Source organism: Talpa occidentalis, unplaced genomic scaffold (genome assembly GCF_014898055.3).
Source record: "Talpa occidentalis isolate TD23 unplaced genomic scaffold, MPIMG_talOcc4v2.1 talOcc4.16, whole genome shotgun sequence".
Classification (NCBI taxonomy): domain Eukaryota; kingdom Metazoa; phylum Chordata; class Mammalia; order Eulipotyphla; family Talpidae; genus Talpa; species Talpa occidentalis.
Window position 1 is genome coordinate 48,090,228 of NW_023601653.1, and position 22,101 is coordinate 48,112,328.

A 22,101-nucleotide genomic window follows, 5' to 3' on the forward strand; every position below is an offset into this window, starting at 1 on the left:
GGGTTGGTCTCTGTTCATTGGGGACTTTCCTACCCCAGGATGCGGGGCCATGGGAAGCATATCTAAGAATTTGCTCATTTAGTTTATGTTTGCACCAATTGTGATTGCAACCAAAGAACACATAGGGACTAGGAGAGGTCTCGTGGCTGATGGATCCATGATTGTTAGTGTTTTTGATCCATGTTTTTACAGTGACTGGTGCTGTTTTGATAGCTGCAAAGCAAGCAGGTCTGTGAGTAGTGACAGACTCAATGAAGGATTTCATGGATAATTTTGGAACAGGAGATATAGAGATAGGTAGGAAGATGGCATGGCAGCAGTGGGTTCTGAGCAGACCTGAAAAGGTGGTAGGATCTGATTGGGTGGAAAAGGGTGATGGTCTCCTGGCTGCTGTGAGCTACAAGTGGACTGCAAGATGACAGAATGGAAATCATTTTTCCGAAGTGGCCCAGCGAGGCCCAGTCCTGTTCACTTAGAAGAGATCTCAGGAAGAACAGTAGTAGACATCATTTGCTGTGTGTCCTGGAGGAGACTATTTTTATATTTTTATGATGATACCACAGCATTCATGCTTTTTGAAATAATAGCCTGGGCATCAGCAAAGAAAATTGAAGGGAACAGACAGGAATGCAATTGACATGGATGAAACTAAATATTTAGACCTCATTAGATACATTTTTTGGGGTTTATTATCACTGCAGGGAATAGTATAAATGAGGAAGATATGGCTGAGTTGTAGTGGTTCTATTTTAATCTACTTTTAATCACTTTTACTGACAGACTGGTAATTTGAAATTACCAAAGCCAATGAACATATTGACAATGACCCTGATGGTGGCAGAAAATGTAGTTTTATAAACCTAGAGGCATCCTTTGAGTGGTGTGGAGCAGATGAATTCAGGATAAAATGAGCTAATTTAATAAAGGTTGGGCATCGCCCATAAGAAATATTTAAATGTATGTAAAAATGTCATCAATAATAAATGTTTCTCAAAGTTATTGAAATGTATAAAATACTCTTCTGACCCTTAGTCTTATTCTCTTGCAGTCATGAGACTGTGGCTGCAGTTGCTTCGCTGATTTGCGTAGAGCAGAGCAGAGTAGGAACTTGATAAATGCTCACTGAATGAAAGGTGAGCAAAACTCAAGACGGGACACCTGGCAGAAGTGATTCTAATTTTATTTGATCTTACAAAAGGAGAATTTTAAAAACATAATTTCTATGCTAGATTAGTGGAAACACACAAGAGGAAATGGTTCTGTCTTTCCACTGGTGGTAACACCAGAAGAGAATTTTCAGTACCACTCAGGATACACCTGGAACTTTGTGCCAAGGTTTGGGTCAAAGTAGATAGAGTTTTTTTTTTTTTATAATTTAGGTTTTTTAAAAAACAAGATTTATTTTATTTATACAAGAGCCGGGTACATGCCATATGTGTGGGAGGGTGAGAGGATTCAGCAGAGACAGAGCAGGGAACAGAACAGGCAGACTGACGAAGTACACTGCTGAGGGGAGCAGCAGGCGACACAGGAGAGGTCTGCCACACCATGTGGGCCCTTGCTGGCTGGCCGGGATGGAACCCGCGCTGCAGAGGCCGTGGACAGCTTCACAGCGCACCGCTCAACCACCTGCGCCGCCAGGGAGGCCCAAAGTAGATAGTTTTTAATCTATAAGAATGTACTATGTGTTGTATAGGGTTTTTTTTTGACATTCTGTTTATCTTCTTTGGCTCTTGAAACTGTCCAGTGAGATATCTAGGGCAGTTGTTAAGAAAACAAGAGACCTAGGGAGGCTAAATTATTTGCTTAAAGTTATTTAATTGTAAGGGGGCGGAGCAACATGGCGGCGAGGAGACGCTGCGAGTAAGATCTCCCATTAAAAAAAGTGAATAGGGAGGAAAAGCGGCAGGTCCCAGTGAGAACCGGGACACGGAAGATAAACGGGTGACGCCAGCAAACTGCCCGAAGAAGAAAGTGGCCATAAAAGAGGACCAGAAGGGAGGGAAGCGCAGAACCCTGCTCCCCTCCCCCGCCCACAGAGGCGGCACTCTCCGACCCGCAGAGAGGAAGAAAACAACAAACCAAAACGGCCAACAAGATCAAACGACGCAGCAAGCGGGACTGTGAGCGGAAAGGAACTATTGCAGCCACCACACCCCGTGAACGGGAGCTGTGGAGAACCCGGCAGGATCCGCCGCGGCGGTGAGCGAACGGCTCCAGGCGCCATTAGAGAAGAACAAAGACCCCGGGAGACGCACACAGCCCGGGCTGCCGGTAAGCTTGCGCGGAGAGCTGCGCGCTCGGCGCGCTTGAAAAGCAAGTGCAGACCTGGATCGCGGCTGCCCAGGTCCCCGCGCCTGCGACCTAGGCTTGCGGGGAGACGACCTAGGCTTGCGGGGAGACGCGCGGAGGTCCTCACTGAGGTGAAGGTCCCTCCCTGAGTGAGCAGGAACCAGGTGCCCAGGCACGGGAGCGGTGCAAAAGGCGCCATTCCCGCGCCACTGAACTGGGCTACAGCCCGCGTCCTGGAACTGAGGGCTTTGAACTGAGACCCAGGGCACGAAAATTCGGGGCATGGGTTCTCCACGACGGTGGGGCACAAGGCAGACACAGCACCCCAAAGCTGTTGAGGTGTACCCTACCATTCCCGCTCTGTTCTCTGTCACGGGGTGGGGGGAGGCGAAAAACAGCCCCCCAAGGACAATAGGAGAGATCTCTGGCGCCACCTAGCAACCAGGAAAAAAAAAAGTCACTAACACCCTATAAAACAGGACATTTCTTAAGACTGCTTGAAAAGGGCAGAAGGTTTCTGGAGGACCCAGTGGCCAGCCGGGAAGTTATTCCACGCCAGGCCCCTTCTGACCAGCAGTCTGAGCCCACAGAGGGAGCAGGCACCCACGTCCGGGCAGACCGGGTGCGCAGAAGAGTGTGCCTGAAACCGGAGGCACAGGGACTGCATCCCGCTTCGCCATTTGAGAACAGGGACATTTCTTCAGTAAAAACTGCCTAAAACCAGCAGAAAGCTCCCCCAGAAGACAGAGATGGCTCCTGGAAGAGCCAGAGGGGAGCGGAGAAGTTCACCCAAGATGTCAGTCAGTCCGAGCAACACAGTGTCCCAACGCATACGACAAATTAGAAAACAGACAGTAGGGAGTAGAAGAACCACACGCAACCTAACAACTCCTCAGGAAAGAAGCACACCACAAAAAGAAAACCACTCCCCAGATTGCAACGACAGCAACTTGGAAGAACTTCTGAGCCTTCCAGAAAGAGAATTTAAAATTGCCATGATTAAAAAAGTGATAGATCAGAAGAAGGAAATTGAGTCCCTAAAGAGGGAAGTAAGAGAAATGCAGGAGATCAAAGAATTAATGGAGGAACTAAAGAACTCTGGGAAAAGCAATGAAAGCAGAATAGATGAAATGGAAGAACGAATAAGTAATCTTGAAGACACAGAAATAAAAAGAACCAAAACAGAAAAGGAAAGAGAAGTACGAAGGAAAAAGAATGAAGAAAGACTTCGGGAACTATCTGACTCCATGAGGAAAGGAAATATAAGAGTTATAGGAATTCCAGAAGGAGAGGAGAGAGATGTAGGAACAGAGAAAATATTCATGGATGTAATTGAAGAGAACTTCCCAAATGCGAAGAAGGAGCTGAAAATTGATATACAAGAAGCAAGAAGAACACCAAACTTCCACGACGAAAGGAAAAACACAGCAAGACACATAATAGTAAAGCTCCCAAGAATCCAGGACAAGGAAAAAATAATGAAGCTGACAAGAGGGAAGAAACAGATAACATTCAAAGGAAAACCAATCAGGCTGACATCAGACTTCTCTGAAGAAACACTACGGGCAAGGAGAGAGTGGAGGGACATAGTCAACAGACTCCAAGAAAACAGATGCCAACCAAGAATACTCTATCCCGCAAAGCTCTCTTTCCTCCATGAAGAAAGAATATGGACCTTCCCAGACAAAGAGAAACTCCGGAATTTCATTGCGACTAAACCCCCACTCCAAAAAATACTACAAGGAATCCTAAAGCCAGAACCTCAGAGGGACGAATAACAACGAAAGAAGACAAAAAAAAAAAGTTATTAAAAGAATAAATAAATAAAATCAAAGGAAAGACAAACATAATGGCAAATACAGATGCTAACATATCAATATTAACTCTAAATGTAAATGGACTAAACTCTTCAATAAAAAGACACAGAGTTGCAGCCTGGATTAAGAAACAAAACCCAACCTTTTGCTGTCTCCAGGAAACACATTTAGCTACAAAAGATAAAAATAGGCTCAAAGTCAAAGGATGGAAAACAATCCTACAAGCAAATGGGCCAAAAAAGAAAGCAGGAACAGCCATACTTATATCAGATAAAACAGACTTCAAACTCAAAAAAATAAAAAGAGACCCCAATGGTCACTACATTATGATTAAGGGGACAATACTTCAAGAAGAAATAACACTCATTAACATATACTCACCAAACGAAAGAGCACCAAAATATATCAGACAACTGTTGTCCTCTCTGAAAACAGACATCAGAGAAAACACATACGTAGTGGGAGACTTCAACACACCACTATCAACAATGGATAGATCAACAAGACAAAAAATAAGTAAAGAAACTAAAGCTCTAAATAAGGACCTAGAGCATTTGGGCTTAACAGACATCTATAGAACACTAAACCCCAAAAAAACGGAGTACACATTTTTCTCAAGCGCACACGGATCATTCTCCAGGATCGATCACATACTGGGGCACAAGACAAACATCAACAGATACACCAAGATTGAAATCATACCAACCATCTTTTCTGACCACGAAGGCATCAAACTAGAAATAAATCATAAAAAGAAGGCAAGGAACTATCCTACCTCATGGAGATTAAAAGCCACACTACTGGAAGACCACTGGACTAACGAGGAGATCAAAGAAGAAATTAAAAAATTCTTTGAATTGGACGACAAGGAGGACACCAATATCCTAAATGTATGGGATGCAGCAAAAGCAGTAATAAGAGGAAAATATATAGCAATAGAAGCTCACATCAAAAAACAAGAAAGAACTCAAAGAAACAACCTAATCTCGAAGCTCAAAGATCTAGAAAAAGAACAACAAAAAAACCCCAGAACCAGTAGAAGAAAAGAAATAATAAAAACCAAAGCAGAAATAAATGAAATTGAAACTAAAAAAACAATCCAAAAGATCAATGAAACCAAGAGCTGGTTCTTTGAAAAAATCAATAAAATAGACAAACCCCTAGCCAGGCTCACAAAGGAAAAAGGGAGAAAGCACAAATACACAGAATCATAAATGAAAGAGGAGAAATCACAACGGACACAGCAGAAATCAAAAGAATAATCAGTAACTACTATGAACAGTTATATGGAAACAAGTTCAACAATCTAGAGGAGATGGACAAATTCCTACAACTCTACAATCACCCAAAGCTAGATAAAGAAGAAATAGAACACCTAAACAGACCAATTACAAGCAGCGAAATTGAAATGGTAATTAAAAACCTCCCAAAAACAAAAGCCCAGGACCTGATGGATTTACAAATGAATTCTACCAAACATTCAGAGACGAATTAGTGCCTATCCTTCACAAACTCTTCCAAAAATTGAGAAGGAAGGGACAATACCAAACACGTTCTATGAAGCCAATATTACACTAATACCAAAACCGAATAAGGACAACACAAAAAAGGAAAACTATAGGCCAATCTCCCTAATGAACACTGATGCAAAAATCCTCAATAAAATTTTAGCTATCAGAATCCAACAATGTATCCATAAGATAATTCACCACGACCAAGTTGGATTCATTCCAGGGGCACAAGGATGGTTTAACATCCGAAAATCAATCAACGTTATCCAACACATCAACAAAAAGAAATATAAAAACCATATGATAATATCAATAGATGCTGAGAGAGCTTTCGACAAAGTGCAACACCCATTCATGATAAAAGCCCTTGAAATTCTGGGGATACAAGGAACATACCTCAACATCATAAAGGCCATCTATGACAAGCCAACAGCCAGTGTCATTCTCAATGGTGAAAAGCTGAAAGCAATTCCATTAAGATCTGGAACAAGACAAGGATGTCCACTCTCACCACTGCTTTTCAATATAATACTGGAAGTCCTAGCCAGAGCAATAAGACAAGAGAAAGACATCCAAGGAATCCAAATAGGAAAAGAAGAAGTCAAACTATCACTATTTGCAGATGATATGATAATATACATAGAGAACCCCAAAATCTCCACAGAAAAACTAATTCAACTCATCAATCAATTCAGTAAAGTGGCAGGATACAAAATCAACACGCAAAAGTCAGTAGCCTTCCTATACACAAACAATAAATCTGAAGAAGAAGAAATCAAAAAACCACCCCTTTTATTATCGAAACAAAAAAAATCAAATATTTGGGAATAAATCTAACAAAAGAGGTGAAGGACCTATACAAAGAAAACTATAAAACACTGTTAAAAGAAATAGAAGAAGACACAAAGAAATGGAAAGACATCCCCTGCTCATGGATTGGAAGAATAAACATTATTAAAATGGCCATCCTACCAAAAGCAATATACAGATTCAATGCTATTCCAATCAAAATCTCAATGGCATTCTTCAAAGAAATAGAACAATTATTGATGAAATTCATATGGAATCACCAAAAACCCCGAATAGCCAAAGCTCTACTGAAAAAAAAAGAAGGAAATGGAGGCATCACACTCCCAGACTTCAAACTATACTACAAAGCCATAATCATCAAAACTGCATGGTATTGGAACAAGAACAGACATACAGACCAATGGAATCGAATAGAAAATCCAGAAATAAACCCACAGACTTATGGTCAACTAATCTTTGACAAAGGAGCAAAGACTATGCATTGGAGCAAAGAAAGTTTGTTCAATAAATGGTGCTGGGAAAACTGGGTCGCTACATGCAAAAGAATGAAGCTTGACCACTACCTCACACCATACACAAAAATCAACTCAAAATGGATTAAAGAACTAGACATAAGACCTGAAACCATAAAATACATAGAAGGAAATATAGGCGAAACACTACGGGATTTGCACATCAAAGACATCTTTACAGACACATCACCCAAAGCAGTGATAGTGAAGAGAAAGATAAACAGCTGGGACTACATCAAATTAAAGAGCTTCTGTACAGCAAAAGAGACAATAACAAAAACAAAGAGAAACCCCACCAACTGGGAGAACATTTTTGCACCCAACACTAATGATAAAGGACTGATCACAAAAATCTGCAAAGAGCTGATGAGACTCAGCAACAACAAAGAAAATAATCCAGTCAAAAAATGGGCAGAAGAGCTAAAAAGAAACTTCTCTGAAGAGGAAATGCAAATGGCCAACAGGCATATGAAAAAATGTTCAACATCACTTGTAATCAGGGAAATGCAAATCAAAACTACCATGAGATACCATCTCACACCAGTGAGAATGGCACATATTAAAAAAACTAGCAACAACAAATGTTGGCGAGGATGTGGAGAAAAAGGAACTCTCCTGCACTGCTGGTGGGAGTGCAAACTGGTCCAACCACTATGGAGAGCTGTGTGGAGATTTCTGGACCTACTAAACATAGAGCTTCCATATGATCCAGCAATTCCACTCCTAGGTATTTACCCAAAGGACACAGAAACATCAATTCCAAAGAACACCTGCACCCCTATGTTTATAGCAGCACTGTTTACAATAGCTAAGCTTTGGAAACAACCCAAATGCCCAAAAATAGATGACTGGATCAAGAAGATGTGGTACATATATACCATGGAATATTACTCAGCATTCAAAAAAGATAAACACATGCAATTTGCAGCAACATGGATGGCACTGGAAGGGATCATGCTCAGCGAAATAAGCCAAAAAGAAAAAGAAAAATACCGGATGGTCTCACTCATAGCAGGAATCTAGAAAACTTAAATAAGGGACCAGGAAAATGAATATAAGAAAGTGAAAATCAAAATCAACAAAAAACTATGAACCAGAGACACTTTTGGGGGGTGGGGGGCGGGAGGGGAAGGATTGGGGTCAGAATGGGGCGTTTGCAATTGTATGGGGGAATATAAAAATAAAATTTAATATTTAAAAAAAAAAATAAAGTTATTTAATTGTAACACAACTCAGAACTTTGTGCGGGTTCCAGGATCCTTTATGAGGTTCTTGTTTATGGAATTGAGTAATAATGTGGACTTTATTGAGTCAACTTTTAGCACCACAAATCATTAAGTGTGTATTTAATGGCGGCTGGAATTAGTCCGCTTGTCACTGGAACTATAAACATGCAATATGTTTTCAAGAGATCACTTACAAGACACATTACTTGGCACATAATGTGAAGTTAATAAATATTTACTGAATGAATGAATGAATTCAGCACTATAGGAGGAGATGAAATATCCAGATTAGGAGCTTTTTACAGTTAGTTCAAAGCACTTGCTAAACATTAGAGATCTTTTCTTTACCAGTGGGGCTTATCCTATTTTATAGGATTGTGTTCAGAGAGCTCCTTCCCATACCCACCCCAAAGCAGTTTTTGATTACCAAACAATTAAGGAAAGTGAATAGGAATTTTCTGTTTCTCATTGGAGCTCTTTGGTCATAGCTGTTGAAACAGCCTTAGTGATAATAATGTTTGTTATGTACATAATATTTGTTATGTACTCTGCTGTGTGCTAGGTGCTATGTGTACTAGGGGTTTTGCTTTTAACACCTCACTTGATTCTAGAAATAAGCTTGGAGGAATATGGGCATCAAGCAGAGGTTATTCTGACTTAATCACTCATGCTCTTCCTTCTATACTACTGTCATCTCTCAACAATCTTGATAACACCAAAGCAGGCCAGCTGGAGAATCAGGCTGGCATTTCTTTGCTATTACTGCCACCCACTGGATCTTCAGAAAATAGCTTATATGTGACAAAGCATGCTGAGAGGAATCAAAATGAAAGTGAATTTTAATTTTTAACAAGATACTGGCTGCTCAGTATCTGTAGAAGTGTTCTTCCATGGCATCTAGCAAAAGTAAAGGTGTAATCTTTGATCGTGCTGTCCACGATCGAAACCCAGGCAGAGGATATAGTGGAAGAAGACAGTGTAGCCCGAATAACTTGTGGCTGGTCCTGCATGAGTTCTGGACTTCACTAAAGCAACAGTTCCTGCAGGCTTCCTCTTGCCAGTCTCCATGGTGGTTGTCTTGAGTAGCTGGCATATAGGAAAGGATGCTAGTTTTCATTTGGGCTCTTTTATGAGTTACTGGATTCACTGTGCCCTGGGCATGGTTGCCTGACATCCCTGGGCCTGGACACAGGGAGACTGAGGTCATTGGGGGGGTGTCCAGCCCACTTGTAGCCACATCGGAAAATCCCTCTTCCTACCCCAAGCAATACCCCTTTTTCTAGTGTTTCTCAAGGTCTTTTTAGGGTCTTGGAAGTTTATGTGGGGTGTATTTTTCCCTCCCTTCAGTATTTTGGTGCATGGAATGAATCTAAAATAAATATCAGACTGGACTTTGAAGAGAAAGAGATGTCACAAAAATGCTGCCAGAAAGGAGTGTGTAGAAATGTCTTTCTTGAAACAGAGAGTGGGGAGGTGTATGTGGTGGGAAATGGCTCACACTCTGTGTGAGACTCAGGTCTGTTTTAACTACTAGCATACAGAGATAACTGTATCCTGTTTTTCCCATCTCTCAATTTCCATCATCAATACATTGGTTTGATGTTTGCTTTATATATATGTGTTACTATTGATATTTAAGTAACAAAATGTGATGTTGGTATTAATTCTCACTAGATGTTCTATAGCATCAGAGCAAAAGTTAATTATAATATAGCCCTGAATTATGGTAAAGTAATGCCTTTGCAATGGCAAAAGGCAAGGCCAAAAAGTTGTCAGATTTTTGTGGTCATTGGTTTGATAACTCCAAAATTATATCGTGTTCAGTCCTCTCTCTTCTGTTCTTTTACCAGACCTTTTGTGAGCGCTAAACGTCCTTGTATTTTTTGTGATTAGTGACTGCTCACCTGGTAGGTGTTAGCTTTTTAGGATGGAGAAAGGACCAACAGAGAGGACTTCTCTGCTGATTGCCTAGCAATGAGTAGAGATGGCTGGCCTGCCAGTTTGTTTGCTACTGACCTAACCTTAGCATTCAAGACCCAGGGTAGTGTTGTTATAAGAATTTGGTAGTAGTAGAAGCAGAAATATACTTGGTTAAACTAAAAATGGATTAAAGAACTAGACATAAGACCTGAAACCATAAAATATATAGAAGAAAATATAGGCAAAACACTACATGACATATACCTCAGTAATCTTCAAAGACACATCACCCAAAGCAAAAATAGTGAAGGAAAAGATAAACAGCTGGTACTACATCAAATTAAAGAGCTTCTTCACAGCAAAAGAGACATTAACCAAAACAAAGAGACACTCCACTGATCAGGAGAAAATTTTTGCACACAACACAAATGATAAGGGACTGATGACAAAGATCTACAAAGAGCTGTCAAAACTCAACAGAAACAAAGTAAATAACCCTGTCAAAAAATGGGCAGAAGAGCTAAAAATACACTTCTGCTAAGAGGAAATTCAAATGGCCAACAGGCATATGAAAAAATGTTCAACATCACTTACAATTAGAGAAATGCACACCAAAACCACAATGAGATACCACCTTATACCAGTAAGAATGGCACATATTAAAAAAACCAGCAACAACAAATGTTGGCGAGGATGTGGGGAAAAAGGAACTCTCCTGCACTGCTGGTGGGAGTGCAAACTGGTGCAACCACTATGGAAAGCTTTGTGGCGGTTCCTCAAACTATTAAAAATGGAGCTACCATATGACCCAGCAATTCCACTCTGAGGAATCTATCCAAAGGACACAAAAACATTAATTCAAAAGGACACCTGTACCCCTATGTTTATTGCAGCACTATTTACAATAGGTAAACTATGGAAACAACCTAAATGCCCAAAAATAGATGACTGGATCCAGAAGATATGGTATGTATACACGATGGAATATTACTCAGCAATCAAAAAGATAAACTCATGCCATACACAGCAACATGGATGGAGCTGAAAGGGATCGTGCTCAGTGAAATAAGCCAGAAAGAAAAAGAAAAATTCTGGATATTTTCACTTATAGGAGGAATGTAGGGAAACCAAATAAGGGATTAGGAAAAAAAAAGTTATTATAATAAAGTAAAAATCAAAATCAACAGGCAACTATAAACCAGAGACATTCTGAGGGGAGTGGGAGGGAGCAGAATCAAAACAGGGGAGGGAAGACCACAAGGGACTATGGTGATGGTGCATGGGTGAAATGGTGGTGGGAATTTCACAGGGACTATACCCAAGATGAGAAAGCATACATTGCATAAAAATGAAGAATGATATAAACAATATATAAAATAAAAAACAAATATACTTGGTTACAGATTTGATCATGTCCTCAGCTCTAGTCCCAGATTAGATGCCACCAGGCAGTGCCAGAGGGCCTCTTGTCAAGTCATCTCCCCGCTGTCTTGCTGCAACGTCAACTCCTGGAGACACACACATTTTTATCTCAGCCCAGATGTTATTATTATAACTTGAAAAAGGTAACATATGAGTTAATAGGTCCATTGACAGAGATGACTTCATCTGATAAAAACCCACGCTAGTGTTACATCTTGGGGAGGATTCTGAAGGAATTCAAAGGTATATGCCCTGAGAAGACAAAGCCAAGTTGGAATTTGGAGTAATCCACAAGTGAAAAGGGTGATCTAGCTGGGAAAATGGAGAGAAGAGGAAAATAAGTGAAGTCAGTTTACCTCCCACAGATTCAGTTTTGACTGGATGGGGCCTGGAGATGTTTAGCAACTAGGCTCACAACTTGACATAAGTAGAAAGTATCTGCGGGTACCCAGGGTGACTGCCTGGGTTGATTCAATGCTGGGTAATCTGATTATTGTTATGTCAGTAATTATTAGATTGAGGTTGGTGGGGGTGAGAGAGGCTCAGTAGGATGCTGAATAGCATCCTCCCACCTCCTGCTCATGCCTTCAGCCACACTGCAAACCAAACTGCAAGGTCATCTGAAGTCCAATATGCAGAATTGAGACAGAGAGCACCAAATTCAATCTGACTTATGTAAGCATCACCAGGATATCCTCCGGGGCTCAGGCTCTGGAGGGTCATCTGTCCCTTCGATGTCCCAAAACATAACCTGAATTTCCTTCATGTATCACTGGAACATATTAGTTTTTATTGGGTCTCAGCAACACCGGCCCCAGGGAGTGTTTACACATATGCGTCTGTCCTGACAGCTCCTTGTCAGCTCTTCTTCCATGTTGCCTGTGGCTTCTCTGCCATGGCCATGTGTCGCCTCCTCTCCTGGCTTCTACTCCTTCTTTGGTCTACTTAGCCGCAGTGTGAGCATAGCCTCCCACACTGAGGTGATACCAGAAGGCAGAGTAACAGAACTTTACCGACTGCTTGAGGATGCTATCAGAGTATTATGGGACAGAAAGGAGGACAGGCATCATGGGGCCTGCGGTCCATTCCAGAACTTCTTTGTATGGTGCCCTTAAGTACAGAATTCTCTACCAGCTGTGTAAGCTAGATGAAGCAAAATCCAGTTAACCTTGTCCCCAATAAGCTGTGGAATCTCGCTGCTGTCCATGGAGACAGGCTTTCCATTGGAAGGCTCAGCATGTCAGTCTGAAGCATCCGCACTTGCATTCATTTTACTCCTTGCTTTCAGGGCTTCCCCAAGAGAACAAGAGTCCTTATCTTACACCTGCTTGACCAAATTGTGGGGGGACAAAATCCAGTAAACACAAGGATGAAAAAATTACTTATGATTCACCAAATGTTGGCATCATTTTTTTTTGTTTGTTGTTTTTTCCATTTCTGTTAAGTGGGATTTGACTTTGTCCTTTTTTTCACCTTATCAGCTTTTCCAAGAAAGCCTGACTTGGGTGATCAAATCAGAATGTTCAAACTGGGTGTAAACTTTAGCCCTTACAGTCTGAAATGTTACAAAATCTGGCTGCACTTTGTGTTTGTCTTCTTGCTTTTCTTCACACTTGATTCGTCATTGCATTTGATAGAGCAAAGCAGGATAAAGAACTCTTCACTAACCAACCAAATGACAACATTAACGACTGGAAAACTTTGAATCCAAGTCTGGTAGAAATTCAGAAAAAAGAGGAAATCGTATAAGGGAAGGAGGCTCCTTAGATATACCTGGATGACTTAACTAGCTGTAAATGACCTGAATTCAGGACTGAGATATTCATTACTGTAGTGACCAATATTGTTTTGAACATGTTAACCTTAACATTTCTTAGAAAGAAGACGGGATCTCATCATCTTCATAGACCTGTTTTTACTTGTAATTGTCCTATTGTAGTTTTTGTCAGGGCTGTGTCATTAGCTTTGATCGAGGAGATGACATTGTGCTTTTCATTTTTGAACTTGGATGTGAAATTTTACACCCCCTTCTTCCATAAGCCACCGCGTATAGTAGGGTAGTGCATTGTAAATCCATGATGTAATAGTACACGTCACTAAAACATGAATATAAAACTGAATTATAAGAATGGTCATTATAAATTCTTAAAATTTAGTAATTTTTTAAAAAAGATTTATTTATTTATTTATTTATTTATACAAGCACAGGGTACAGTCAGAAGCGCGGGAGGGTGAGAGAATTCACCAGAGCCAGAGCAGGGAGCAGAGCAGGCAGAAGGACCGAAGCACACTGCTGAGGGGAGCAGCGGGCGGCAGGAGAGGTCTGCGTGCCATGTGGGACCCTCCTCGGTGGCCGGGGAGCAGCCGGGGATCGAACCGGCACTGCAGAGGCTGTGGGCAGCTTTGCAACCCAGCGCTCAACCGCTGTGCCACCGGGGAGGCCCAAAATTTAGTAATTTTTATCAATCAAATAGTGATAGTGATAGGTTTATAGTTGCCTGTTGATTTTGATTTTCACTTTATTATAATAACTTTTTTTTCCTAATCCCTTATTTGGTTTCCCTACATTCCTCCTATAAGTGAAAATATCCACTAGTCTCCACAATACTTACTGAATATTTAGTGGGTGAAACAGAATTATGAAAAAACCTTAAGGAACTCAAAACCTAGGTATAGACTCACAAGGTTAATAAAAATTATACATAAGATAAATGAATTAGGATTTAAAGGGAAAGGAGAGATGGCTGTGATATGACATCAGTCAGAGGATTTCTCATAGGGCAGAGTGGTAACCAGATGGATGGGTAGGACTTCTGGGAAAAAGATGGTAGGTTAATCAACTTCCTCTTCTCTCTCCTCAGATCCTACTAAAATAATGGGAAAGGATTATAAATAAATCAAAAACAGCAAAACCAATGGTAATAGAACATTAAGAAGGATCACAAGTTTTAGAAAGATGAAGATGGAGAAATTATAAAAAGGATTTGCATGCTGAGACTCCCTTGGCCACCAGGGAAGCCTCCCTTGTTTTTCAATTTTTTTTTTTTTTTACTCACATATGGCATAGCAGACCTCTTCTGTCTCATAGCTGTTCCCTGTAGCAGTGTACTTCAGTCAATCTGCCTGCTCTGCTCTCCACTCTGTCTCTGGTAAATCCTCTCCCCCTCCCCACTCCCACCGCACCTCTGGCCTACAGTCCAGTTCTTCTACTAAATAAATTAATATTGAAAAAAAAGGATTTGCATGAAGAATAAAAATGCTGTTAATGGCTGAATTGGGTGACCTCAAAATTAATATATGGATGTTCTAAGTCTTAATATCTCAGAATATGACTATATTTGGAGGTAGGTTCTTTAAAAAGTAATTATGTAAAAAGGAGGTCATTAGAATGGCCCTAAACCAGTATGATTGTGGACCTTATAAGAAAGGGAGATTAGGGCTCACAGAAGGCCACGTGAAGACACATGGTAGATGACTGTCTACAAGCCAAGGAGATAATACCTTAGAAGAAACAAACCCTACTGGCACCTTGAACTTGGATTTCTAGTCTCCAGACTGTTTAAATTACCTAGTCTGTGGTACTTTGTTACGGCAACCCTAGCCCACTAATACAGAAATTACATTACATTCCAGAACATTTAGAGGTTCTAAATTAGGGAACACAAGATACCCAAAAAGGTAGGCATCTATTATTCATTTTGGGAAATTCTCAATCATTATCACTTCAAGTATTTCTTCTTTTCTTTTCTTCTCCTTCTAATTTTACATGTATGTTGTAACTTCATGATTGTATGGTAATTCTTGAATTTTTTTTTAATTTAAGGTAACATTAGTTAAAACACTGTATAGGTTTCAGGCAAATAGTTTCTTGTCTCAGCAACTCTTATCACACCCACCTACCACCAAGGTCCAGTCATCATCCACTACCAATCAGTTTGTCCCCTCTACCTCTTCCCTCCCTACTTCTTACCCTCCAGTAAAAGCCCTTCTGTTGTCTAAGGGTTTGTTTCTGTTTTAGTTTTGTTTGTTCATTTGCTTCTTCCCCTTTATTTTCCACAAATGAGTGAAATCATAAAATATTTGTTTTTCTCCTTTTGATTTATTATACTTAACATAATCCCCTCAAGGTCCCTCCAAGTTATCTGTCACAAATGGCACCAATTTTTCTTTTTCATGACACAGTAGTATTCTATTATACATACTTACCACCTCTTTATCTATTCATTTATTGTCATTGGGCATTTGAGATGTTTCCTTATCTTGGCTATTGTGAATAGTGTTGCAATGAACAAAGGGCTGTATATATTTTTTGGAATTAGTACTTTCATATATTTTTTTAAAGATTTATTTTATTTATACAAGAGCTGGGGTATAGGCCAGAGTCGCAGGAGGGTGAGAAGACTCACCAGAGAGAGAGTGGGAAGCAGAACAGGTAGACGGAACGAAAGCACTGCTGAGGGGAGCAGTGGGCAAGACAGGAGAGGTCTGCCATGCCATGTGGGTAGCTCCCTCGCCGGCCAGGAATTGAACCCTCACTGCCGAGGCTGCGGACAGCTTCACAGTGCTGCACTTAACCTGCTGCACCACCAGGGAGGCCCAGTACTTTCATATTTTTTTGGCAAATATGGTAGTTCTATTTTTAATATTTTGAGGAATCTTCATATTGTTTTCCATAGTGGCTGCACCAATTTACTTCCCTTATTCATGTCACTACCCTGATTAACCTCTAACTGACTTTTTGTTGTCCTTTGAATAAAATGTGAATTCCTTATACCAGTCTATTAAGTTTCCCAAATGTTAGATCATGTCTACCTATATAATCACATCTCTTCTCTTTCTCTTTTACACTCACATCATACTTACCTCATTTTTTTTCCCCTTAAGTACTTTAATCTGGTACTATATCAGGGGTTTTGCACTTGCGATTGCAGAACACAAGTGTTCTCCTAGATCTCCACAGGGTTACTTTTGGTCATGTGAATTCCAATTAAAGTATTACTTCCTCTGAGAAGCCTTTCCCACCACTTCCTTGACCAGGTAACTTTCTGTATTGACCTGCTTAGTTTTCTTCAAAACATCAATCATCAATGTTTTCTGGCATATTTATTTGCTTACCAGCTATCAGCTGTCTTCTCTCCCTCAGTGTATTTCAGCCTATTCTGCTTCCCACTCTGTCTCTGGTGAATCCTCTCACCCCCTGCACCTCTGGCCTTTACCCCAGTTGTATGCATAAATAAATAAATCTTTAACAACAACAGAAAGATAGAAACTTCATGAGATCAGGGTCATTGCCTATTTTGGAGATACAGTAAATATTTCTTACTGAATGTATGAATTTAATCAACTCCTCTGTCTAATTTTTTGCAAAGGTCTACATTGGGAGTAAGATAGTATTTTGTGTCTTAACTGTCACTGAATCTGAATCCTGACCTTTTGTTGTAGATATCTTTGTCTCCTTTCATAAAAGAGGAAGCTGATGCTTGAGGAAATTCAGTAGTCCCCTGAGTTAATGAATCCAATTTCATCAATATTTGCTGAGGGCACACTCTACAGCAGGCACAGCACATGACATCGGGATACCAACATGAATAGAACAGGTTGTTGACCTCTAATTGCTCATGGGAGAACACAAGCCAGTAATTGTTCTAAGATGTCACGTGTGAGTAAACTGTAGTAAGCTTATCTCAAAAAGAAGGATCAAACACTAGGAGATAAAGAATTATGTGGCTAATTTTGCTAGATAGTTGGATGAAGATTTTGGAAATCTTCACAGCAAAAATGACATTGGAGCTATACCTTCAAAGATGAATAGAATTTTTCCAGGTGCAGAAGGGAAGATAAGAGCTTTCCAGAGAAAAAAGGAGATATGAAAGCAGAGAGACTTGAAAGAACACACAATCCTGGCTAGTTAGCTGTTTGAAAGCAGTTTTCATGACATTTGTTTAAGTTAGCATTACAGTAAATCAGGTTGAAGAACTATATGAATAACCTCCATTCTTTTCTGAGTGAATGAATTTTTGACGTCTCTCCAAGAGCCAGTAAATGTTTGCTTCATCTAAGTTTTCACTTCCAAAGCTTTATGAGATTTTTACTCAGTTAGCCTCTTCTATTTGAAAGAATTATGGTAGCACCATGCAGAAATAGGTATAGCAACACTAAAAACTCACAAATAGCCCCAGTTTGCTTTTACTGTAGGTTTGGCTGTAGTTGGGGAAGGTTCTCTTACCCTCTGCCAGTATGGCCACATAACATGCAATCCCTGAACTAGAATTCTTTGCTATGTATTTAACCTGGCCAAGGTTGAAACATCACTGGGAAGTGAAACACATCAAACTGTTATGAATATTAATGTCTTTATGATAATTAATTTGTGAACATCTTATCTATGTGTAGCCAGTGTCCTTAGGGGCAAGGCAATGCTCTGGTAGTTGTAGGGAAATAAAGAGAAGAATGAGTATTGAATATATTCCAGGTATACAGCTCTGGTGCTTTTTGCATTTTAATCTTTTCAACATAATTCTCTTAATTTTGTAGACTGGCCTGATAAGACACATGGAGGTTTGAGAAGCTTGACTGATGCCATGTTGCCAACAGTAGTAAAATTTGAATTAAAAGCCAAGAAAACCATAAAAACTATGCTGTCTCTCTCCACACCTTCTGCAGGGCCATGGGGTCACATGGGGGGTGGTGGTGGTGGTGAGCTTAGTAGGAAAAAAATAGAAAAGATATAGGACATGGGGGGGTCAAAGTTCACCCATTTCATAGTCACACTTTGAGCCAACCCTGAGAATTGTACTAGCTCTGTATTCCAGGAGTTGTCTTTGACTTACATGTTACCTGATTATGGCACTTGGAGGGATGGAAGTGTTATATGGATAGGCTAATAATATTCTTGAAAAATAAGAATGCCAGGCAGCAATTTAAACTGGTCTGCCTGCTTGCTTTCTTTGGTGAATCTGTGCCTTAAAGATAGTCAGGAAAGCTTTTTCATCAGATGGCATATCACAGATAGGAAAAACGAAAGGCCACACAGGAGTCAGAGAGTTGGCATATACTAACTTCAGTTCTTCATTTCCCATCCTGGGGAGAGCTGTTGTGCTTCTTTGCCAAGCTTCCTTCTTATTAATACTTGGCTGTCTTGGATCCAGCAAGAATGGCTTTTCAGAATCTGTCCCCCAGAAATGAAGACTACAGTTTCAGACAAATGGTCCCTTCCTGTATGTCGGAAATATTTTGTTCTCCAGTAATAATAGAGGATCACATATACTCAGCCAAACAGGGGCTCCACTGTGCAGATTGTGAATAAGGGCACCACACACACACACATGCACACACAGAGCAATGCCGTGCCCATCTCTTACTCACTGTATTGTAGACACAATGCAACAAAATGTGAAAGGCCTTCGGTTCTCCATTCTGCAGTATGTCTAGGGGTTCTTGCTACCTGTTTAGGGTTCTCGCTACGTGGTTAGGCTCCCTGTGGAAGTGGAAGAGCACTGCATCTGGGGTCAGTGTCAGGGTTTCAGTTCACTACAGAGCACAGCATTCTATAATTTATTCCTTATAGCTGTAAACTAGGTATTGTTTGCTCTTGAACAAGCATGCACATAAAATGCAACATACATTTTATTCAATGACTATTACAGGTACCTGAAATAAGCAAAACGCTTTTGATCCGGTGGTAAAGGAGACAATGGTAGCTCTTTATTAGCTGAAAATAAACTCTCTCTTCCAGCATCAGGGAGAATATTCTTGTTCATTTCACGCCAGCCACACCTGCATTTCTTAGGCCTTTGTCTGGGACACTCCTTCCCATCTGCCAGGTTTCAAAGTAAAGATTACCTCCAAAGAGATTTCCTTGCCCCAAGTCCCTGAGTCTGAAGTTACATTCTCCCTCCAGTGTGGTCCACACCTACATGGGTCACCCTCTTGCCTGTATATCTGTGTCTTTTTATTGCAATCTTTACAATTATCATTCCCTGATTCATCTTTTTCTTGTTGATTACTTATTTTTAAAATCTATTTTCTAACCTTTAGAACGTTAGCTTCTTGCAAACAAGTATGTTTTACTTCTAATATTTAGAATAGCATAGAATAGTCTTTAGCAGTTCTTCAATAAATAGTTGCTGAGAATGAATGAATCAATGACTCTGGTCCTACCTCTGTGTTTAGAGCAGCAGGATAACATCAGAACTTAGATTCAAGAGTCAGGCAGCCAGGATTTTGAATGTCCCAGAGCTTTAGATTCTTCATTTTTTAAAAAGGAGATAATTGAAGCACCTGCTTCACAGAGTTAACATGAGGATTCAATGACGCAGTTCATTTAAAGTGTTTGGCATTGAATTTGCTGCATATGACAATAAATATTGCATTTTACTACCACTGGGACTGAATCTAATGAGAATACAATACAAAGTAGAGGCATGCGATAAAATGTAATAAGTGAGAAGAGAAGGGAGAGGCAGACTGGCTGCCCCAAATGAAGTGACATCTAAGGTTAAATGTGTTTTGAACAGATTTCATTAAGGAGCCATGTTCACCCAGTTACGCCCACAAACCTAGTCAAGGGGCCAGTATGAAGAGGACATTAGTGCTGAGCCCCTCATTGGCATTACAGGATGTACAGCATAGAAGATCGGCCCCCCACTAGCTGTGTCTGCTTACAGGTAGCCGGAGAATCAAGTCATCTGCTAGGTCAGAGGCGGCAGCTCTGGGGCAGTGTGCGGAGTGACTGACTGTGCCTTTAATAACCTGATGTGGTGGAAATCACTTTCTCATTTAGAGGCCAGGTCACGTACTAGAAGAACATACTGGCCCCTTATCTGTTGTCTGTTCAGATTTCGAGCTTCCTCTGTGTATGCTATCTAAATTAAATCTTGAATCCACTGGGAAGCCCTTGGCTTTTAGCTCCTATATTTGGAATAATAGTCAAGGCTTGGATCACCATAAAAAAGGAGGCGCTGTGGCTCCTTCTTTGGTGTGGCTCCTCAGGCTCTGCCCATTCTGCATACTCAACCAGACTTCAGAGGCTCTGAGGGCCAAAGCTTCTCTTTTCTTGCCCTGGAAAATGGTACACTTAGTAACACCAGCAATGTCTTAAAGCCAAACCCTAGTCCACAAGTAATTCCAGGACCTTCCCCACACATCCAAAGCCAGAGTCCCAAGGATAGCACTGAGATTCTGCCTTTCATACTTGTTGGACTCTTTATAGGATGAGTGGACAGAAACCACCACCCTCCATCCCAAAACAAACAATGATATATACTAGCAAGTTAAAGGTCTTCAAGGGGAAGAAATGAACTTGGAAGTTCAGATTTACTTACTGGATTTAGAATGTTCCAAAGGTCAATGTTAGTTGGGCTCTGTCACTATTTTCTGTAACATGTTAATATAGCTGGGGGTGGGCATTGTGAGAATCCACTGCACTCCTGTGGCCAGGGAGTGCTGGTTTCCCTCATAGTCCTGAAGGGATGGGCTAGATGGCAGAGTATGGTGGGGCCAGGGGCTGAGGTGGTTTTCCCTCAGAACACTACTCCTAGGATGGCAATGCTTATCTACGAACTTGGCTCCCAGGGTGGGAAAATTAAGCTTTGACAACTCAGGCCCACAGTGGATACAAACCCCTGAGCAGAGTTGGATTTTGACAAATTCTAAGAGAAAACAGATTATAAATGAAGAAGATATTAGAGATACAAAAAGTTGAGCTTACCTAGTTCACATCTTTTATGCACAGGTTAACCTGGGCCATTCTGTGTCCTGTTGAGCCCCAGGTGAAGGCCATTTTCTCTCTACCTTGATTGCAGCTAGAATCTGGTTTATCTGAGTTCTTCAAGGTCAAGTTTAAGGGGAAATTCTCATGCTACCTTTATGCAGCCAGAATCTGGTTTATCTGAGTTCTTCAAGGTCAAGTTTAAGGGGAAATTCTCATGCTGCCTTTTTTTGTAGGAACTTCCCACTCAGTTTTATATTTTGCCTAAATATAGACCCTTTCTCCAGCCACCTGAGAGGATGCATTTCAGGTGAGATACTTTCTTTGCTGAGAGGAAGCAGATTTGTTCTTCACATGTCCAAGGGGAAATAATAAAAATATTCATTCAAGAGCTACCCATGTCCAACTATGTGGAGGAATTCATGGATAAGTGGTGCTCCAAAGGGGTCAATTCAAAGAATGAGGCCTGGAAAGACAGTTTGGAAAACTCTCCCTCTCCCTCACTGATTTTCTCAGGGTGTCTCTTGGTGTCATTCATCATATTCACATGTTTAATGCCTTCATTGATTGCCACTAATTATGCCAGTTTGTTTTTTATAAACTTCTCAGCAGCGGGAGGGCTTCCACAGTGTATAGAGGGTGAAGAACACCCCTTTTCATCTCTGGGTGCAGATGTGGGAGTGGTGGAAGGTATTTCCTCCACTGTATGATAAAGGGGTACCGGAGTAGATGGCTTCCTTATTTTCTGATTTTTTAAAAAAATTATTTATTTATGCATATAAGAACTGGGGTACAGGCCAGAGGTACAGGGGGTGAACGGATTCACCAGAGACAGAGTGAGGAGTAGAGTAGGTGGATCTACTGAAATAAACTTCTGAGGGG